Raw genomic sequence first — 23,148 nt, forward strand, 5'->3', positions numbered from 1 at the left:
CCTGCAAATGTTCTACACTGACCAAAGTCCATTCAGCTCTGGTTTCCTGGGGCTCATTTAATCAAGTTGGGTGTTACCTCAGTTCCTCTCTTTTCTGCCTCTCCCTTGCTCCCCTGCCTACTGGCTCCTGTATGAAAGCAAAGGTGATGGAGCAATCGCACAGGTGATCTTTGCAATCCACAGTTCCTCTGAGGAAGGAAGCTGAAACTGCTCATGACCAGGAAAGTTGATTTTGGGTTTGTATATTACTAAGGGTTCAGATGCTCTCCCTATTACCATATGACTACTATCCAGTAACCAAGAAATGACTTCCTGGATAGCCCAGTTATTTCTATGATTTCCACTCAATTCTTATTATGCATGTACATGCCCCTCACCCAATCAAAGCTGTACGCATATTAGGGATGATGTAGCTAAGGAATGAAGTAACCCTTCCCCAAAAGTAACTCTTTTAAAAAATTTTTAAAACATATCCTGGGCATTGAAATAATACAGACAATGTGAGAGGCGCAGCAGTCCCGTGAGAGGCTCGGCTCAAGAGCTCAGGTCAGGTAAGGTTAGGAGACACAGAATTCCTCACCACTCTTGTGGAAATGGAAACTAGACTTCAGAATATTAAAAACCACAGTAAAGAACCTAACAAATTTGATTAAACAAGTATGTTCCGGATTCTTCAGCCATGTAAATCCTTTGCCATAGAATTCTATGGTGTAAGCGTTGGGACAGTGTTGGCTGACCCTGTAACCCATCAAGATAAAATAAAGTACCTCACAGACAGAAAAAAAAAAAAGCAGTGATTCTAAGATGCTGCAGTGTAACTCTAGGGGTCAAAGGTCAAGCAAAGGCTGTGTAAAGTCTGCTAAGAGAGAACCACAAAGACAATGTTTTGAACATTTGACTACTTTGAGATAGTGCGGTTTACTGGAGACGCACACCTTTATGGACTTTGCATATAGAAAAGCAAATAATTTCCCTGAGTCCTACTTCTACCGTTTAGAGTTTTCTAGCCCCATCACAACTTCCTCATCAGAAAATCGGGCTAATTCAGTCTAACTTGCAGTGTTATTATGAGAAGGAAATGAAAAAAATAGATTCAAACCACCTTCACAGACTCTAGCTCATTTTCAGTCATTGTTCTTGCAAGAGAAGAACAGTCCACCCACAGTGATTGGCTGGCACATCCTAGCATGAAAGTGTGGGCAGGGACTTCACTGTACCGAGCTGGGGTACTCACCAATTCTCAGCAGATTCCATTGCAGAAGTGATAGAAAAGCATCTCCACTCCTCCCCAAAGCCTGTGCAATCGGTACCAAAACCTTTCAAATCCTTATGCCCTTCAGTTTTGAAACTTTGTTTTCTTATGTAATTTATTTCTTCCACCATCAGTACCCTTTCTCCTCCCTTCTTTCCTGCTAGAATTATTGTTAAATAGAGGTTGAAACCTCCTAAGCTAGTTTTCTTTATCCACCCTAGTTCTCTTGTTTGTTTTTAAGGTAAGGTCTCAAAGCACATCCCTAGTTGACTCACTATGCTGAAAAGGATGACCTTAAACTCACAGTGATCCTCTTGCCTCTTCCTATTCAGTGCTGGGATTTCAGCTGTGTACCACTATGCCTAGCCCAATTCCTTTGATTTTTTTTAGTGTTCCTCTCTGCTTTTTATCCTGACATCCTTTTACTGCACTTTCTCAAAAATATGTGTGTGTGTGTGTGTGTGTGTGTGTGTGTGTGTGTGTATCTTTCATTTTCTAAGACTTCTGTTGGATTTTAAGCTTCGGATAACATTTTTAATTCTCAATGCTCCTTTGTTCTACTATTAAAAAATAAGTAATCCCTGTCATTACATGAGTTCAGCATCTTGTCTCCCAGAATGTTAATGACAAGCTCCATCTTGTACTTCCTCAACACAGTCTCCCTTCAGACTTGCTCTTTTCGTTGGTTTTGGCCTTTGTGTTTCCTGGTGGGTACATTTTCTTAATAGCCTAATGAGCCTTCTGTGTTTGCTTAGATATAAAAGAAGAGAGATCAATAGCCACCAGGGACATGGACAAGAAACTTTATTCACAGGCTTCATTGTCCAGTGAACTGATGTCATGTTTTCATTGGGAAATCACCAGTGTCATAATCTGTGGGTGTATTCTCTGGTGAAATTCTCCTCCAGACAAATTTCTTCCATGATCCCGCCTGGAAAGTATAACTTCCAGTATGTGTGTTCTGAGAACATAATGGGTAAATATTATACATGAAAACTTTCATTTAATCTACCACTTTTAATAGCTAGTAGCATCACCACAGTCATCTCATTTCCAATTGTCCCTGAGGTCTCCCTGTCTCCAACCTCAGAGGCTTCACTTTTGTGGTCCATTGATTTTTTTTTTTTTTTTGCCTGTTTGTTTTTCTTCCCAGAGAATAAGCCACTGACTTTCACCTAGGGTAGGAAAGGGGTCTTTGTCTAGCTGTGCAGTAGAGGAAGAGATCTAGAAGTCTGGTTTTAAACAGATTTCACAAACTCCTGGTTTTAGCTGCATCTGTGGCTCCTCTCCCCATTAGCAGCCACGGAGCTTGTGGAACGAACCACCTTACTTCTTCATGGTCCACCTGGGTTTTAGGCATCATCTTTCTCAAGTCTTGTTAAGTCCATCTGTCTACCTGCTTTCTGCTACCAAACCTCACCTGCTGCTGTCTTCTGCCCCGTTGATTTGCCCTCATAGAAACCACTTCCTTCAAGCCTGTGCTGAGGTTAGTAAGGTTTAGAGTGGTGGCAACAACCACGCTGACTCCCAGCTTACACAGCAGCAGCATTCTCCAACAGCCAAACTCATGTTCAAATCACAAACAGAATTTTTTTTTTTTTACCTTTTTCTGCCAGCAGCAACCACTACTAGCGCAACATTGAGGCTGATGAAGAGACATATGTAGCCAGTGACTCCTGTAGGATTACATGCAAAAGCCCACAGGGTGGGCCTCAAACGTGGGTCATCCACCCAGGCTTCTCTGTCTTAAGAGCACTGACAGGGCTTCTGTTCTCATCCCCAGGAACATGCCTATCAAAGCTCAGTGATGACACCATTGGCCTCGGCTTCCCTTCGGTACTAGACCAGACTAGGTGACAGCAGGGATCGTCTTGCCCAGCTCCGTGGAGCATCCTTTGCAAAGACTGTTCCCAGATGTCTGGGGTTTTTAATACAGCTCTCAGGGAAAGCTCCCGGCTATAAACAGGAGAGGAAATGTGGACAATAGTCACAAACTCACACCTACAGGGCATCACACACAGCAGCTTCCCCAAAATGACTTATTCGGTCTCTTTGGGCCCTGGCTTTGCTTTTGGGGGTAATCCATTTTATTTCACAGTAAAGGTTCTATTTAGACATTTCCTTACAGATATTTTTTGTTGTTTTTTTCCTATTTTTAAATGTTCTTAGTGAAATAGAATTATATCACTTTCTCCCTCCCTCTAGGCCCTCGCTGTTATCCTTTCTTGAATTCTTTCCATGTTCCCCTCCTCAAGTTGATATTGTCCTTGATTATTAATTGCATACTTACATATAGGTATGTTTATATGCACATGTATGCACAAATATATACAAATACAACCTGCTGAATCCATTTTCATGGTGATATACAATTTTAAGGCTGGCCACTCTGAATTGGGCAATGAATATGGAGACTAATCCCTGGCAAAAGCTAATTATTCTTCTCCCAATAGTCAACATCTCTAGGGCTGGGACCTCAAGAAATTTCCCCTCTTCCATGTTAGCGTGTTCATTGATGTTGTCTTTGTTCCTTTTTTGTCTATGCAGCCATTTCTAAGATAGATTGTTCTGCAACAGACCCCCTACTATTCTGGCTCTCACAGCTTTTCTGCCCCATCTTCTGTGATGTTCTCCAAGCAGGAGCTGTGATGTAGATATGTGAGTTTAGGCTGGACTCTCCGGGTGCTACAGGCTTTCTCATAAGTAAGCACACATAGTGGAAGAGACTGGCCTAGGATGCTAATAATTGTAATTATAGGAAGTGGTGGGAGGAGTTGAGTGAATTTGTTCCTTTTGTTATTTTTTTTTCTACTCTCCAGATCTTCTGTAAGGTGTTCACATTAATCCTATAAGGGACAAATTTAACTGGACACATAAAGTAACAAGGGTAACTTTGGGAGCCTTGAGAATTGGCGAATATTAAAATCCAGCTGGCGAAGGTCGGGGGGGGAAGGAATTGGCTCCATTTCTTTTCATCTTACTTGATAATAAAGCACTTACCCTGAGAGCATAAACAAGAGACCCTAAGTGGTTTCCTGCAGTTACAAATATTGCTCACCCACAACACTGTGAAGAGCTGTTCTTTGACTGAGTCAGCTGCTGGGGTATACTTAGATTTTTCACAGCACCAGGCAGAAAACTCCTTAGAGGAAGAAGGATGTGTTTTGTCTTCCAGTTTTCACACCATGGGTGGGGAGGGCATGGGGAAGTGCTCGTATCATGGAGGCAAATTAGCCTAAGAGGCATAATAGCGGAGCAGCTATTGTCATTCACTCTTTGGGAAATGGAAAGCTAAAATAGCAGAATGGGCAAGACATCCCCAAGGGCCTGTAACCAACCTCCACCAGCCAGGCCTCACTTCCCGACGCCTCCAAAACACCAACACCACCAACAATTCCACTGACTAGAAGCCAAATATTCAAAACAGGAGTCTATTAGGGCCATTTCCAATTCCAGCCATAGCAGCTGCTATCTCACTAAATACAAGTGTTTTGAAGAAACATTAAGCTGGACCCCCTGTATGAAATTAGTAAGTGACACCACAGGGACAGGGAAGGCCAGGAGGTGGGAATAAAAATCAGGAGTGTTGATTTGTTAGATGGAATTTGCACAACATATTCTTTCTATGTTCTATAAAGTTCAAAGTTGCAAATCACGGGCCGCAAGCAGTCAGTATCAAGAAGCCTAAAGCACCTATCCCATTCCTCAAACAAGTTTGTGAAGACATTGAAACGGTGGGTTCTAAACACTTTGTCTAGTAAGTCTTGATGACTCAGGAATGAACTAGTTAGAGTTCTAAGTGGAAATGAAGTAGAAGTTACGTGTTTTTATTAAAGAAATGAATTCTCCTGAGAATGTGGGCAAGAGTTCAGTCTCTAAGTTCTAACCACTAAATTTGTGATACATAGCAAAAATATTTCTAGGTGTGTTTTCAACTCAGCTTGCAACATGTCTAAAACCAATTTTATATCTAGATATTTAATTATATTACATATATGTAACTCCGTTATATAACAATAATATATTTGATTAAATACACATATATGTAGATGTAGTTATATTATATATTAGTAGTTATATCATATATAATATATAATATATATTATATATATACATATATATATGTATATATTCAATTTCCTAAGACTCAAGTTTGGTAAAGCAAACAGTTGAAGATTTCTTTTATCTTTTTCTTTTTCTTTGTAGAGGACTCTACATAGCCGTTATATTTTATTATAAAGACAATATGTTAGTCAGCAATGAAGATCAAATACCAATTGTTGAAATAGATGACTCTCACACCAGCTCTATTACACAAGATTTTCTCTGGTTCACGAAGGTACACTGAGTTCTCATTTTATTTTTTCTCTACTTTGCACCAGGGTTAACACACATAAATCTCTGAAGCTTTACTTGAGGGTTTCCCCACGATCAAAGTTTGGGGATGGGAGTGAATGATGTCAAAGATCCCTTACAGGCCCAGCATGCCCCACGCCAGTTTTTCAAAGGCCAAAGTAGTGTCTCAGCTACATTTTCACAGCAAAGAAGCGTCCGTCCTGTCAGATTGTGTCTCCACTCTTCAGAGTTATGGGATCATTTGGCAATGACTCGAATGTAGATCTGACTGTTTCATTAGCATTCAGATCTTTTTCCAATTGGACAGAGATCAAAAAGTTGTTTCGTGTGTATCTGAAAATGGACTGGAGAGCAAATATCGGGGCGGGGGGGTCAGGTTTCCTTCTCCATGCTTTGCTTTGATGCCATGACCTAAATCATTCGCTGGCTCGGATGATGATGTGACCTCGTGACTTCTTTTGCAGCTGTCTTGTATGTGAAAAGACAGGTGGCTAAGGCAAAGCGTGCCCATGTCTATGTCCTCATCCACAGTGCTGCAGACTCGGCAGAAGATGCTCGATGCCACAGCCCAGCTACAGGTGAGGGTCCAAGCCTGAGCTCTGGGAAGAACCTTCAGACTTGAAGAGCTCGGTCACCAATCCTTCCTAAAAGGAAGAGAGCTCTTCCAGATCTCTGGCCACAGAAAGGCTTCCTGGACAAGTTGAGCTATGCGTCTAGTCATGGTGGGCTTTGGTATGGAATCCTAAACAAAGAGTTCTCCATCTGATACTAATCAGTCAACTCGGGTTTTCTTCATGGTCTCATTTTCATCGCCTGTAGACCAAGGGGACTTTGACCAGATCACTGAAGGCCCCATGCTGTTCTGTTGGAGTGTATGGAAGGGATCAGTGAGCAGCAGGGGTTTAGGGCAGCTTCCTGATGTGCTGTTTCTGAAAAGCCTATGCTTGTATATGAAGCCGGGAGCCTTAAGAGAACCTGTCAGTGATGTGAATCTACTTACAAAGCTGTCTCAAAATATCAAGAAATTTAGTAAGCCGTATTTGGCAAGCAGGCTCACACCAACCATGGTATGCAAAAGAGTTCCTAAAAATCCTCCAGCTCCACCCCCACCTACGATTGCAAGAATTTCTCCTTTTGAATCCCGGCAATCATAACTCAACCCTGTAACCTCGTAACTACCACCATGCCACCGGGACAAGCTACATTTATCCCCCTTGCTGCACTCCACTGCATAGACCTTAACTGCTCCATTTCCCCAGTGGCTTCACAGGCTTGAGTAGTGTTCTTCACTACAGCTCATTCTCCAATGAGAATCCCCTCCTATGACTTAAAGAAAAGCTCTTGGACCCACGCCATAAATAAATTTAGTTTTTACAGGGTGACTAATACACTAATCCCCTATAGGGATAAACTGGGGTCTGACCTACCTTTGCTTCTAGAAACACAGGCCCCAGCATGATATAATACCTGGTTTCTCCTAGACTTATTACATTAAAAATGTGTTACAGGCACAGGAAAATCCCAATCTGGTGAAAGGTTGTTAGAGAAGGAGACCAAATTAAAGGCGGGATCAGGTTTCCACACAGATCCAAGTGGAAAATTTACCCCTGCTGACTGGCGCATTCCTGCTTGATGTCATTCCTACCCACCCTCTCTCCCTTCTCCTCCCCCCACCTTTTCTCTCCCACCTCCCATGCAGGTCTTATGCTGGACAGGAAATGGAGAGTAAGGCTCTTAGGGTGGATAGCCAAACTCTGAAGACTGGAGACGAAATTCTATCAGGAGTTGTCTTTACTAACTCAACATGAAGGTTGAGCTAGACCTTGGTGGTCCAAAGATGGCTGGATATGTCCCAGTGACAAGCCACACTCTCCTCTCCCACAGAAGCAAGGGACATAAGGCATCCCAGAGGAGATCTTGATTTCTTCCTGGCGCTTCACAACACATTGTCAGTATCCTTTTAAAACAAGGGTGACTGAATGACATTCCAATTCCATCCCCTCCGCTATGTGGCCAGAGGGAATTATTCTTCAACCCTTTGTCTCCTTTTCTGAGGGAAAAAAAATGTCCTCCTCACAGGAGTCTGATGACAATGAGAGGAAAGAGGATGTAAGCATCAGGACAGTAATGAACACAGTAAATGTTCACCATTTTTATTTCTTCTCCACTCAGGTCACTTTTAATCCAACTCCTCCAACTTCTGGGGGAGACCTGTTCCTGGCTGGTCATCTTTTGAGGCATTTTATCACCTCACTTATATTTTCATAACAAGTGAGAAACTCTGTATGAAAAATATATGATTCACAACTGGATATTCAAAACAGGTGAAGGCTTCAACAAAATCTTACCCCACAACGAATCTGTTCATCTCTGGAGACCCTAGGAAACTCCAACATTCAACTCCTCAAATTCCCAACCTTCTCAAGTCTCAGGCTTTCCAAAATGGCCATCTCTCATATATCTGGGAGATCCTCTTGTTTGCTTGGGAAATAAAAGAAGTGTTATGAACAAGTTAGAGTCCCGCTGAATAAACTGATTGGCAGTGCAGGTACTTCCAACAAGCAGGCTGCTCTGAGGTGGTGCTTACTCTGTGACCTTCAGGGACTGGATATCTTGCATGTGAAGTTGTCTAAGACCATTAACCTCATACATGTGTACTATATACTCAACCCTGACACTTAGCATCGATTCTCATGAAAAGCCACTGAGGCTAGATAATTCTGTGTCCAGGCCAGATATAAAGATATACATATCAAGGATATAGTGTACCTTGATTACCCAAAAAAATGAGAGGAAGATGGAACACCCACACCCCTAGCCTGGAGCCCTTCCTGTTCTGATGCGTTGCTATATGCACTCTCTCTCCTTTCTCCAAAGGCTGCCCTAAGAAAACTTGCCCACCTTTGCCTTCTATTCCCTTTCTTTAGGCCTTTCCTGTCACAACTAGATGCCCAGCGCATATTACCTCTTCTGCCTTCTCTGTTGTCTTACTTGTATGTTCCCACTACACCAGCACCCCTCCCCCCATTTAATACAGTTATCCAAAAGGAACCAGAACTATTACTGGAAAAGAACTGAGATGGAAGTAAGAAACAACTGAGTTCACCCATGTGGATATAAACCTTTATAAGCACCAAAGGATATAAACAATCTCCAATCTCTAATAGCTAGTAAACGGGTGAACAAAACAGGGTGCAGCCATGTAGTGGGAAATTATTCAGCCGTGTACGTGAGTGTAGTATAATCCATGTTGCGGCCTAGATGAGCCTGAGAACACCACATGAAGCAAAAGAAGCTAGAAAGAAAATATCACAGCTTATGTAACTCCATTCATATGCTATGTCAATAATGAGCAAGGTCAATGAGACAGATTGCCTGGGTGCAAGGAAGAAAGATTGGAGAATTGTGAGTAATGAATGTGAGGCTTCTCTCTAGAGTCATTAAAAAGGTCTGGATGTTAGGACTGGCAGCTACACAACCTTGTCAGTATGCTAAGCACCAATGAGTCGAATGCTCTATGAAGATGAAATTTATGAGTTACGCCTCAGTTTGAGGGAAGAAGTGGCAGGAGCAATAGAGACTACGGTCATCTACAGTCATCCTTCCATAGGAAGAGGGAAGCCCCCGGGCGACCCCAGCCCGCTGTGGTGCACGAACACAGTTCCATTGTCAAAATATTTTCCACTTTTCAAAAACATTTGGAAATATGGAATTTAGGATAAAATTATCCTTTTTTTAAAGAATCCATAAAACAATCCAGAAAATTTAAATACTTTCTGGTCTAATTAGTCCTGGGCCCACAGTGACCAGCAGCCCCTCCTTTGTGACACAACTGGTTTCTCTATGCTTTACCCAGGAAAACAAATAAATAAAACAACAACAGCAAAAACAAAAAACAAAAAACCCTCCTGTGGTTACTGGCAGAGCAGCTGCCTTATTATTCCTTTGGCAGGCTCTTAAAATAACTGACCAGCGAGGGTAGACTGAGTAGAAGATTCTCAGACCCCATATCAGCAAGGCCCAGGCCCAGACCTCACCCACACCTCCTCACCTTTCCCAGACCAACATCAACAAGGTGGCGGGCTCTCTTTTAGGTGCTATAAGAAAATCAAATGAGTATCAAGGCCCTTGATCTCAAGGAGTTCAGTCAAGGGAGGGAGACAGACTTGTAAACAAATCACAGTAAAACAAGGCGGAACAGCAGGACAACAGTGTAGTGGTAGTACAGTGTGGCGCACACAGAGCAGCCATTAATTCTGCCTGGAAATATCAGGCAGAAGAGGGGGCATTGGGCTGAGCTATGAGGGGAAGCGAAGTTTATCAGATGGAGAAAAAAAACACAGCCAGAGAAGGGGGAGAGGGAAGCATTAAATGAGAGAACACACAGCAGAGACTAGACAGGAGCTGGGAGAGCCAGCCTCAGCTCCCTTGAGTTTCACACTGGCCTCACACAATCTTCATATGGACCTTATTAAGCTGATTAGAAAACACGGCTCAGAGCTTTCTCCCTTGCACTGGAATGTAAGTTTTACAAGGAAAAGATAAATGTGTTCATCAACAACCTAGCATAATCCTTGGCATGTATGTAGGTGCTTTGTAAAAGAACTAGACCTGGTAGTGGAAGGCTTCTGTGCCTGAGGCAGGAAGATCCCAAGTTTGAAACAAGTCTGGGTTACAGTGAGTTCAAAGCGAGCCTCGGCAAGTTACCAAGTCCATATCTAGAAACACAAGTAGTTCGAGGCCAGCCTGGTCTACAGAGCAAGTTCCAGGATGGCCAGGGCTACACAGAGAATCCCTGTCTCGAAAAACTGAAAGCGAGAGTCTGACTGGATTGCTCTAGGGGCTGGAGAAATAGTTCAGCGGCTAAAAGCGCTGGCTGCTCTTCCGAAGGTCTTGAGTTCAATTCCCAGCAACCACATGGTGGCTCACAGCCATCTGTAATGAAATCTGGTGCCCCCTTCCTGCGTGCATGAAGATAGAAACACAAGAGAGAAGGCAGAGGATACAGTTCAGTGCTGGGGGGGCTCCCTTCACATGCCCCAGCCTGAGGTTCACCCTCACCCCAGAAACACAAGCAGGAGGCCATAAGCAAGTGGGTCCATGCTGGGGAAGAAAAAGCAATTCCTTGTCTCTAGAGACAGGGAACACAAAAGGACGGGGTCGACGGAAGGCAGAGCCTGGGGTGCAGGTTAGAGGTTAGATCAGGTGATCGGCGCTCAGCTTGCTCTTAGAGGCCTTTCCTGGTGCTTCAGATTATGTGAATAAGACAGCTTTCTCTTCCCATTCATTTTTCAGGCTCCAAAAACATTCTGACTAATAAAGGATAAATGACTATGTAAAGACACAAAAATACACAGTAAGTGCTCAGGAACATTCTTTTTAAAAATTGAACGAAAGAGTGAATTTCCCCATCCCAAAGTGGTGTTGGTTTTTATGTAACCACAGTATGTTCCTAACTCACGTTTGGTCGGTTCCGACCCTCACGTTTTTCTCTAACACCCTCACCCATCCTATATTTGTACCCTAGGGTTTGGGTCTTTACAAGCACACGTTCTTATTACATTTCAACCCTAATTATGATAGGCTTATTTTTCCAATGCACTGGGGCATTCATAGCTTTGCTGCTATTTTCCAGGAAATCCAAACCACACCAAATTTTGGACCCACAAATTTGATACACACATTCTTGATTTGCTTTGTCCAGAATGTCAATAAATGAGCTGAAAACACTGGACCTTGGGACCTCTCCCTACTGGGCTATCACTCAATCTGTCTGCTGTTCCCATACCATCTTCATTATCCACAAGCATTCATCCCAGTTATCTGGCTTGTTAAAGCAATATGGTCAAGAATCCGTTTTTCCCCCATTATCCGGTGGAATGGATTCCATTGGCGGCTTCACCCTGCTCTTGTAGATCCCTATTTTGTTGCTATCGGAAACAAAAAGTGACTTTCTCTTCATAAATCCATACCGACTCCTCTCTGGTGCCTAAGGATTGCCCAGTTAGGTGAAAATTGATTGTGTGGTGGTTCTTTCTCATTTTCCCCCAAAGATCAATAATTTGAAGGTCTTTAATTACCAGCAACATCCTGTGTTGTCCCTGCTTCTGTTGCAAAGATGGGCATATTTGCCCTTTCCTTTTCCACTCTCCATGAGGTCTCAAAGGTGACGGCGTGTGGGTCTATAGCCACATCTCCCTGTACCCCTAGGGTACAGATCATCAGACTCTGCTGATTGGAATACTTCTATTTTCTCTTCTCACATTAATCATTTATCATCCTTTGATGTTATTCACTTCCCAAAACAATAACCTTGGCCAAACCTTTTCTACTCAACTACTTGCCTATGATCTGTCTGGAAGAGACGTGGGGGAAACACTGCTAAATTCAGGCTCACCCATCCCTACAATTCATAGTAATTTTTCTTGATCATATTATGTTTCCTCTATTTTTTTCTTGCCAAGTGCCTTTTGGACATTATTTTAGACTTTGTTTTTGTGACTATTCTGATATGCCTGTCTCTCAGTTCTTAACTTGTCCCTTTTCTGTTATTCTGTCTTAGAGATCTGACCTCCACATCATATACTAATTCACACACAAATATTCCTGGTACAAACAATTAAAAGAAAAACAGCCTTCTCACTAATTTCATTGTCTAGTTGAAGAAGACAAAGGGACTGTGGTTCTGTGTCAGCGCACTTGAGGATGTGTGAGGATCTGGGCTTAACTCCTGGCTGTGCAAAACGAAAAGCAGAAAAGGAAAAATGTCTCCGCCAAGTTCATTTAGTGCCTCCATTTACAAAACTGAAGTCGGCCCTGTGTAATGGGTCTGCTCACTCTCCTGCCTTTCTTGGCCTCCTGGGAGGAGGCATCGCAGCCTGTTTACCTAAGGCCTGGGTGCTCCTTTTTGGGCAGAGCACCCTGCGGGTGATGGACAGGACAGAGGGTATGATGCGGAGCACACTGAAGACAGTGAGCCCGGCCGAGGAGGAATCATTGCTTCAGGGAGAGTCTGTCCAGGACGCTTCAGTCCTTCCTCTTCCATAAAGATTTATGCACAGGTTCAGGTGTCTGTTTCCATTTTAATTCTTGTCCTCTTCACATTTAGTGGTAAAAGTTGGTTCCCTTGATTTTACTCTTCTAAAAATTTAATTCATCTTTCTTAACATTGTTTTTAATTGAAAAGCCATAATTATAACCATTAACTGAGTACAGAGTGATGCTTTCACATGTGCATGCAATGTGAAATAATTAAATCGGGCTGATTAGCATATCTATCATCTCATTCACTTACTATTTTTTTGTGGTGGTGCATTTTGAATATCCTCTTACCTACTCCATGCTTTCTGAAAGCCAGGTTAAGTGCAGCCTACAGAAACCTTCCCTTCTAATCAGTTAACCCACTCATAACTTTTCACTTTTTTTCCCCAAACCCTGCTGTCCAAAGGCTTAGGTAGTAGATGAGTCTACCCACACAAGGAGTGGGGCAGGGGAGAATATTAGTTGTCTGTCATCTTAGTTTCTGCAGCTGCGCAGAGAGGTAAAAGTCAGAACCCACAAAAGCCACTGAAAGAACTGATCACAGCAACCAAAATCCCATTCAGCCATATCACTGCCCTTAACTTGGCATACCCTAGCATATTAACAGCTCCATTCACCTTGTGGGACATTTTCACATGACAGCATAATATAAATTCAACATAAAATCATGTCGTGTTTTAACCTTGTTAAAAAAAAAAAGAAGAAGAGAAGTTTTTGAAGCTTATAAATAAGGAGACTCAATCAAAGTCATGGTCAATGCAAAGTCATTGACCATTGAGAATCCAGACATGATAAAACAGTGAATGGGTGAAGAACATAAAATGAACCAGCTCTTCATAAGGACATTACTTGTATATCAACATTTTAAAGGTCTCAGGAAAAGGATGGGAAGACTTTGAATACCTTTGTTAAACTTGTTTTCTAAGTCAGGTATGAAAAGTGTCATGAGCTACCATATGGTCAGCTCATTCTTTCTTCACTCTTAGCATTATTGTGTAATTACAAATGCAACATAACTATTAATGGTTTTTAAAAATTAAATGAACTACCTTAGTGCTGTTTTTTTTTAATTTTTGAAATAGTGATACTTTTTTCACTGCTTACTACTTATATTCTATTTTAAATCATTTCTTTAAAGTGAACTTTTCTACCTTAATTATCCTAATGTTAAAAATAATGTATTTTGTCAGCATTTATACAGACAAATGTTTATTTTTCCAGAGCTAAACTATAAGCCCCTCCTTAAGGACAGATACTGTGAGCGCTATCCTTCTTTATTATCTGCCTCCCCCAGCAGCGCCCTATTCCCTGTCATAACCCACAAACTTACCCTTGGCACAGAAATCTGAGAAAAGCGAACATTTAAAATTTATATTAAAGACTGATTACCTGACTTGGAGAAGTCATTTTCCTGCACCTGAGACAAGCTGTAACCTCAACAACTTTCCTCTACTCGCGGTGGTGCTGGAGGGTTCTTACGTCGGTCACTCATAACAGGCTCACCTTGAAGAACAGGTTTTGAGGGCCCTGCAGGATGACTGTACGCTTTCCCGTTTTCTCACTTTGCCTTGCAGGATCTCCTCTCCTACCACAAGAGGAGTCATCAGCGTCTCTCTCCTAGGCTGTATCTAGGATACCTAAAGCTATGCAGTTCTGTAGATCAGATCAAAGTGCTTCTAACCCAAAAGTTACCCAACATTCTCTGCCATGTGAAGATCCATGAGAACAGCAACATCTCCAAGTAAGTGGTCCAGAGTTGGGACTTTCTTTGGTCTTGTGTGCTCACAGTCAAGTGCTCTCTATCTACCAGTGAAGTGTCCCTGGAGAGATGCTCCGCAGCAGGATGGAGTCCTGGCACCTAAGATACGGTCAACTGGGAGGAGCAAAGGCACTAAAAGGAGGCGTTGCACCTTCACTGTCCCTTCTTGCCCCACTCAGGGTGCAACCAGGGATGCTCCACCTATTTACAAACAAAGACTTGTCTTCACATACTGCTGTTCCCAGTATCTTTCCTCTGCATTGAAAACAGTTATGCCCTTCTTGACCTTTGTTTCTAATATCACTGAGAAGGATGGTATCTGGTGATGCTAATGCTTCTACCTGATCTAAGGGAGCCCCACCCATTTCATTCTACCCACTCCTAACTCTCTCACTCTCTCTGCCTTTAGGGCTTTATATGTTTCCTCCATGTCTGACAGTTCTCTAGGGAAGAACAGAAGTATCAAGGCCCAAACACTCAGAAATTTCCTCTATGGTTTGGCATTTGGTGAATTACTTTGTTAGTTTTGGGACAGTTGCCTTGTCTTGGTAATCTGGCTCAACTTTATAACTGACCCTAATAGCAGGGCTCTCGTTCATCTACTATAATGAACTGAATTGTGTCCAACATGAAAATAAAGAAATAGGAGGAGCCCAGAATCAAAGGAAAAGGTCTCCAGATTGTCGTAGGCATCAAAGAATGCAAACTTGACTCTCAAGTTCTTTACAAGTATTGACTTGCTTAACAAAAACAAAATTTGGCCCTTTGAAATTTGGTGTCTACCATGGCTAGACTTCAGTAACTAGAGCGCCTCACAGGGTTGCATGAGTACTGCCAGGGACAACAAAGAAGACAGTTGAGGTGGGAGAGATGTGGGAGTCCCTGAGTACTCCCTGACCACCCACTCCCCTCCTTCACTCATCAATTGCACCAGGGCCTTAAGTCTGCCCTCTGGTGGTCATTTCCACCATCAACATTTGGTAGCTTCAGAGTCTTTTCCAGAAGACTGCAAGGCTTATTTGTGAGTTGACTGGACAATGGTCATTTTCACCCATGTCTGGATTTGCGTCGTAGAGTCTTAGTCACCATCCTTTAGGGATTATATCAACAGATTCTCCCTTTCCGAGGTCCCAAGATTCACTAGTACAAAGACTGTGCCAGCCTTCCTTCCGCAGGGTCCATCCATCCTGCCATCTTCAGAGCCCACACTGACTAGTTAGTGACAGTGAAGCTCTTACTGGTGATTTTCTAATTTGGTTCCAGACCTTGTTTTAGCATATATTAGGCTAATCATAAGCCTCTCGTCTAGTTGTGTATCAGTGATGAGAAAAGGAAAACCATTCCCAAGTAGGCTCTCAAGGATTTCCATTATTTGTGAAGCTAAAAGTATGCCCAAATTGCAATAAGAATTAAGTTTGATTTTTTTTCTCTCTCGCTCGCTTTCTTATTGGAACAAATGATAGATTTTTCCATAGTCTTGTCCAGTATGAGACTTGAAATGAAACAGATCTCTTAAAAACAGAAACTTTTCTAAGAGGGCAGTGAGATAGTGGTGGGGGGTGGTTGATTGACTTGTTTGTTTCTCTTGCCTTTTTTTTTTAAATGAACCTCCTCCAGCGTAGTCAATTTGGTTTTCTGACCCAGAGACTGGAGCCCAGGCTGTGATGGACCTTTGGTGAGAACCTTCCACCATGAAGAGGACAGCTTTCCTTTGCTCGCTAGCCTGCTCTTGAGAGCCCATTACTGCTCCCTGTGGAGCTAGAGGGAGAAACTGGGCCAAATGAGTGTGTTTGGAAAATTGTGCAAATTACCTGTGGAAACAATGTTGCCCAAGAGGCATTTACCTTGATCTTTTCACGCCCCTTTTGAAGAGTGGCTTTTGGGGGATCAGCCAGATGTTCTTTCCTCCCACCTCTATTCTTTCCCCTTCCCTTCCGCTTGACATTTGGAAAAGTTCATTAGGAAGAACTATAGAGCATGCAGAATGAAGACACAGATGACTGGGTTTGGGAGAAGGAAGGAAGCAGTGATGTGTGTCCCCTGGTTCCTTTTATTGGAATTGTCTGGTGTTCCTGTGATTCTCCTCAAGCTTTTGGAAAGGGAAGGAAACCGAAATAGTCCCCATGATTACAACAGGCCAGGGCTGAAATGTGCCATGTGGTTTGTTGCCTGAGTTGGACCAGAGTCCTGTGGTTAGCCAACTGTAGAATTAACCAGTAGATGTCCCTGTGGTAAAACGTGGGCTCTTTGAACTAGCAGAAAGCCGCAGAGGTAGGAAAATAAGGACAGTCAGGAAGTGACTACGAACACCTGACAGCTTTCAGTCTCAAAGCTGATCCACACAAGCCTGCAGGCCTATTGTTCAGAGGGACAGGTGCTTCAATAGGTGAGCTAAGCTGAACTCAGAAACAACCCATTTGAACTCCATCTAGATAGCAAAAGGTTCAAGTTCCATAAATAGTGATTTTTTTTTTTTAACCACCGAGAAGTGACTGTTCAGGTTCTGGACATACACAACAAGAAAGTTCTGAGCTGGATTCTGGAGTTTTCTTATATTTCTAATTTTAACTTGACTCAACATCCAGAGAGGAGTGGGAGTAGATCCAAAAGCTTTCTGGCTCCGAATCTATGGAAAGTGTGGATCATAATGCTGACTGCCCCATGCAATTGTTCTTCTATGAGCTCCAGATGGCAGTTAAGGCTCTCCTGAAGCACATCAATATACCTCCACACCAGGTACTGGGCTTTACCATTTTATCTACTTTTTATGGTTCATGGAAACTGAGTCATATCATAAAACTTACTCGAGGCATATATATCTACATATGTTTATTGTCTTTTATTTAAGTACCACTTTGCCTGTACACCCATGTTTTGGATTTAATGCGTACAGCTTGACCCAGGCCGTGCTCTGGCACTTTTCCCCTTGTTCCTTCATATCAACCTCTTCCAAAGCCTCCAGACCCCCACTATAGGGTACTCTGACCAAGCAAGGGAAGACCCTCTAGCCTACCCTGAAAGATGCCAAGATTTAGTTTCAGGACAGCATGAGATATGAGAATGTGTACATACATGCATGCATAACCAAACAGCAGTATAGTTAGATACACCAATTATTTAAGAGCAAAAGAATAATCATGGGGTTTAAAACAATGGTCAACTGATTTCGTGTCTGTTATTAATAAAATCTTTATTTAAATGAAAATATGCAGACCCATCCTCTATAAGTCAGAACATCAAGGGAAACTGTTGGCATGGGAAGAGTAAAACTGTTTTAGGCTCTGTCTAGTGGTTTAATACAACCTAACAACACACTGAATTCAGGGATGGGGTTGTCTACCATTTGGTTTGGTTTGGTTTGGTTTGGTTTGCCTTTGCTCACCATTCCTGTCCCTCCCATCACAACATGAACACAGAGCATGAGAGAGTCACAGCACTGTTCTCTTTTCAGAAGAGGAAGAGTTACAAGCCGGCCACACGAAGGCAGGGGTGTAAGCCAGCAACTCCAAAAGTGTCGTCTCTTAGGCGGCTGCTGATTTTAAGTCCGTACTTTGCAGACAGTGAAACCCTGCCAACACTCATACAGACTAAATTGCAAGAGATGCTGAAGACACTATGGGAGCCACTGGATAATTCCAGGAGTGGCACTCGGCTCACAAGGAGAAAAAAAAAATAAGAACACAGCAGCTCTCCTTGTGACAGTAGGTACTATTAAAGGGTTTCTTGGACTTAGCAGGTTTGACACAGCTCGTATTTCATTGGTGACTCGGCTACATATACATGTTGGGAGAAGGCTGCCTAACTGCATAACAGTGCATACAACCTTTTTTTTTCTTATATTTGTAAATTTTTCTCAGTCCTTGGCCAGAAACTACATTTTTCCCCCTTAACCAACTTAAATTGAAACTAGTGGATTTTTAATTCAATCCATTTTTGTTGCTTCATGTAATTATATTCATCATTTTGAAAAGCCCACAGAATGCAATCACTTTCTACTTTTATAAGAAGCATAAATGTTGTTTTCAGAGTTTATGAGGAACATTACTGCCTTAAATCTTGATTTTATATAGCATTATTAAATGGGCTGAACCCTAATATTTATGTTGTATAAAAATTCCAAGACTGAAGTTGTGTAATTTTTTTAGATGTTTTATGCTGGTTTGGTGTTGTTTATGTAAGTGCCATGCTGTAACTCTCCTATTTTTCCTCTGCACGAGTCCCTCTGCAGGCACGGAACTTCTTATATGTGTTGGAAATGGGTCACAATGTGTCCTTTCTTCTCCTGCTCCCTGCCTCAGACTACATCTGTACAGCCCTAGGACAGAATAATCCTTACAGCCTACACTCAGGGTTTCTTAACCTCCCTCTTCAGATGTTTGAACTCGGTATAGTAGCTTGTTTCACCTAGAAATATTAAGCCAGCCTCCCTATAATAAAATCACAAAGTGATAGCTGTTCACCCTTGTCCCAGTGGAGGGTCAGGAAATCACATGATGGCTTTGGCAACAACCCTTCCTAGAACTATGTACAAGTGTGAACAAAATCGAGGCTCCGGGACTAGCCTGAGCAGCTAAGGCCCTGTGGAGAGCAAGGAATTCTAAACTGAAAATTCAGTTATCAGGCTTACTTACTGCCTCCCTCCTTACTTCTTAGACTATAAATACAAGAATGTTGTGTTCATGAAAAGCCATCCTCTCTCTCTCTCTCTCTCTCTCTCTCTCTCTCTCTCTCTCTCCTCCACCCTCTCACAGCCAACTGGGAAAAAGGAACAAGGAAATTAATATGGAGAGTTTATATCACTTTGGAGCAAACCAAGTGATAACTAGTTTTGATTTATTAGATAAGCAGATTGATATTAAATAGCCTAGACAATTTGAGAAATGGGCAAGATCTCCCAGGATGCAGTGCTGTGCTCTTAATGTGAAGGATCTGGATGGTGGAGGATCTTGTCCTGGCACATAAAAACCCGATTCCAACAAAATGACTCCAGAGCACTTAAAAACCCACTTCCAACAAAATGACTCCAGAGCACATAAAAACCCGCTTCCAACGAAAAGACTGAGAAGCACTTAAAAAACCTGCTTCCAACAAAATGATTCCAGGGCACATAAAAACCCACTTCCAAAGAGGCAGGGGTAAGGAGGCGGGACAAGATGGCGGCGCCGGGAGGACTCTCATTCTGACCATCAGCACAGCAGGATCAGCACAGTGACCAGCAATCAGAACTCGCGCCCATAAAACACAGTGATTGTGTTTCCCAGGTGAGAGGATACCCCATGGTGAGGGATTCAATCAGCTTTTAACTCACCTGGCTAAACCTCGGAAGAGATCCTGGTTCTGCCAGAAGCTTGGCTGCCGGCTGCCAGCCCCAGCCCCAGCCAGAGCCATAAGCCAGTATCTCTGGTCAGGGTCCCAGACTGAATCGTGCACACCACACTATCAGAGACTGGAATTTTCAGTCTAGAGATAAGCCCACAGTGCAGGAAACGATTGGGACTGACCTTAGGTCACCCAGACATCCCCTGGAAAAGACTCCAGTTCCACAGGCGCCCCAGGAGCCAGCCCGGAGCCAGAGCCGGGGTCTCAGGTTCCGGCACAAAGCCCTGTATGCCTGCGCTCCTGATTTGCCGCCTGAGATAGAACTGTGGGCACCAGGGCACCAGCGAATGAGTTTCACTGTCTGGTGCAAACACACAGGGAGGGAAACTGCTGGTCTGATCTCAGACCACTCAGCCGACCCGCCCACCGCAAAAAGGTCTCTGGAAAATTACCCAATTTAGGCAGACGCCCAGAATCCCAAAGGCCAGAAAGGCAGACACAGGCAGTTTCTGCAGCCAGCCAGCTGGCAGAGTCTGAGCAGTGCGCCCCAGGGCAAAAAAAGAGACAGGGAGTCCCTGTCTCCAGAGAATCCACAGGGAAGAAAGGAAACTGTACTGACTTAAATCACCCAATCTTTCCCTGGAAAAAGTCTAGCAGACCAGCAGGGCCGAGCCGCCATCACTCAGCTGTGCTCCAGACACAGGCACAAACAGTTGCTGCGCTCCAATGTCCAACTGGGTCACAGCAGCTGATCAATAAATTTACAGCAAGAAACCCAGAAACAGGGCAGCTGTCTTCATGACTTCCCTGGGTGAGAGGAGAACCCTCAAGACTAACAAAGACCACAGTTACTACTCAGGTCTCTATCCCTGAGGTGAGCAGCAGCAACTCCTGAAAAAACGCCATCCATCCAGGGACTATATCCAAAAAGCTGAGAAGACATCCTTCAGAAAAAACCAGCTTTCTGCAAAGGGGATTCTCTCCACCACAGGATCCCCAGGAACCACAAAAAATAACCCCAGACACCTAAGATAGCACAATGGGTACAGGCCAGCCTAAAAGCTCAAGCAACAAAAGACAGAGCAATATGGCATCTCCAGAACCCAGTTACCCAGGGGCAAGTAGCCCTGGACACCCCAGCATAACGGAAATCCAAGAAGATGACCTAACAACTATTATCATGAAGATGATAACAGAGGAAACAAATAAGATACGTGAAGACATAGAAGAAGATAAACTCAAACAGAATATTGCCATCTGTAAAGAAAAAGAGGAAGCTGCAGCCAAACAGTTTATGGCCTTTAGAAAGGAAATGCTTAAAGCACTGAATGAAATAAAAGAAACAGAGTTGAAGGAACTAAAAGAAAAACAGGAAAGTACAATCAGACAGGTGAAGGAAGTAAATAAAACAATTCAAGACCTGAAGATAGAATTGGAAAAATTAAAGAAAACACAAATGGAGGAAATAATGGAGAGGAAGAATCTAGGGAAGAAAACAGGAAATGCAGAGGCAAGCATAACCAACAGACTACAAGAGATGGAAGAAAGACTCTCAGGTGTAGAAGATACAATGGAAGAAATCGCTGTATCTGTCAAAGAAAATGTTAAATCTAAAAAATTCCTGACAAAGAAAGTCCAAGAAATCCAAGACAATATGAAAAGACAAAACCTAAGAATAATAGGTATAAAGGAAAAAGAAGACTCCCTTCTCCAAGGCCCAGAAAATATTTTCAACAAAATCATTGAAGAAAATTTCCCCAACTTAAAGGAGAGGCCAATAAGAATACATGAGGCCTACAGAACACCCAACAAATTTGACCAGAAAAGAAAATCCTCCCGCCACATAATAATCAAAACAGTAAGTATATAGAACAAAGAAAAAATACTAAAAGCTGCAAGGGAAAAAGGCCAAGTAACATATAATGGCAAACCCATTAGAATCACACCTGACTTTTCAACAGAGACTATGAAAGCCAGAAGGGCCTGGACAGATATCATGGAGACCCTAAGAGAACACAGATGTCAGCCCAGGCTACTATACCCAGCAAAACTCTCAGTCCTCATAGACAGAGAAAACAAGATATTCAATGACAAAAACAAATTTCAACAATACCTACACACAAATCCAGCATTACAGAAGACACTGGAAGGGAAAATACAACCCCAAAAAATTAGTTTCTTTCAAGAAAACAGGAAGTAATTAACCATACTACAGTAAAACAAAAAGCAACCAAGCAAACAACCTTATGACCACAGCCAACATCAAAATCAAGGAATCTAATACCCACTGGTCATTAATCTCTCTCAACATCAATGGACTCAACTCTCCAATAAAAAGACACAGATTAACAGAATGGATACATAAACGAAACCCAGCAGTCTGTTGCATAAAAGAAACACACCTAAGGCACAAAGATAGACATTACCTGAGGGTAAAGGTTTGGAAGATGACTTTCCAAGCAAACAGACCCAAGAATAGGAGTAGCCATTCTAATATCTGATAAAATAGACTTTCAACCAAAATTAATAAAAAGAGATGGGGAAGGACACTTCATACTCGTCAAGGGAAAATTCCACCAGGAAGATATCACAATCCTGAAGATCTATGCCCCAAATACAAGGGCACCCACATTTGTTAAAGAAACGTTGATAAAATTTAAACCACATAAAGATCCCCACACATTAATAGTGGGAGATTTCAACACCCCACTCTCAACAAAGGACAGGTCAACAAAACAGAAATTAAACAAAGAAACAATGTCTCTGACAGAGGTCATGAATCAAATGGACCTAACAGACATTTACAGAACTTTACACCCAAACACAAAAGAATTTACCTTCTTCTCAGCACCTCCAAAATAGACCATATAGTTGGTCACAAAGCAATCATCAACAGATACAAAAAGATTGAAATAATCCGTTGTATCTTGTCTGATCACCATGGAATAAAGCTGGATCTTAACAATAACAGAAATAGCAAAAAGCCTACACACACATGGAAACTGAACATCTTGTTACTAAATGACAGCTGGCTCAGGGAAGAAATAAAGAAATAAATTAAAGTCTTTCTAGAAATCAATGAAAATGAAGACATAACATACCCAAACTTGTGGGACACAACGAAAGCAGTGCTAAGAGGAAAGTTCATAGCACTAAGTGCTTTCAAGAAGAAATTCAAGACAGCACATTCAAGCAACTTAATGGCTCACTTAAAAACCCTTGAAAAAGTAGAAGCAGACACACCAAGAAGGAGTAGATGGCTGGAAATAATCAAACTCAGGGCTGAAATCAATCAATTAGAAACAAATAAAACAATTCAAAGAATCAATGAAACCAAGAGCTGGTTCTTTGAGAAAATCAACAGGATAGACAAACGCTTAGCCAAGTTAACTAAAAGACAGAGAGACACTACCCAAATCAA

At 42.4% G+C, this 23,148-nt stretch overlaps 1 pseudogene; it reads left to right on the forward strand.

The window, feature by feature from the left end:
* Positions 1-18,816, forward strand: part of LOC132654872 (ankyrin-repeat and fibronectin type III domain-containing 1-like) — a 28,148-nt pseudogene extending 9,332 nt beyond the window's left edge.
* Positions 18,817-23,148: the final 4,332 nt, after the last annotated feature.

The sequence above is a fragment of the Meriones unguiculatus genome, chromosome 6, assembly GCF_030254825.1.
Source record: "Meriones unguiculatus strain TT.TT164.6M chromosome 6, Bangor_MerUng_6.1, whole genome shotgun sequence".
NCBI classification, from domain to species: Eukaryota; Metazoa; Chordata; class Mammalia; order Rodentia; family Muridae; genus Meriones; species Meriones unguiculatus.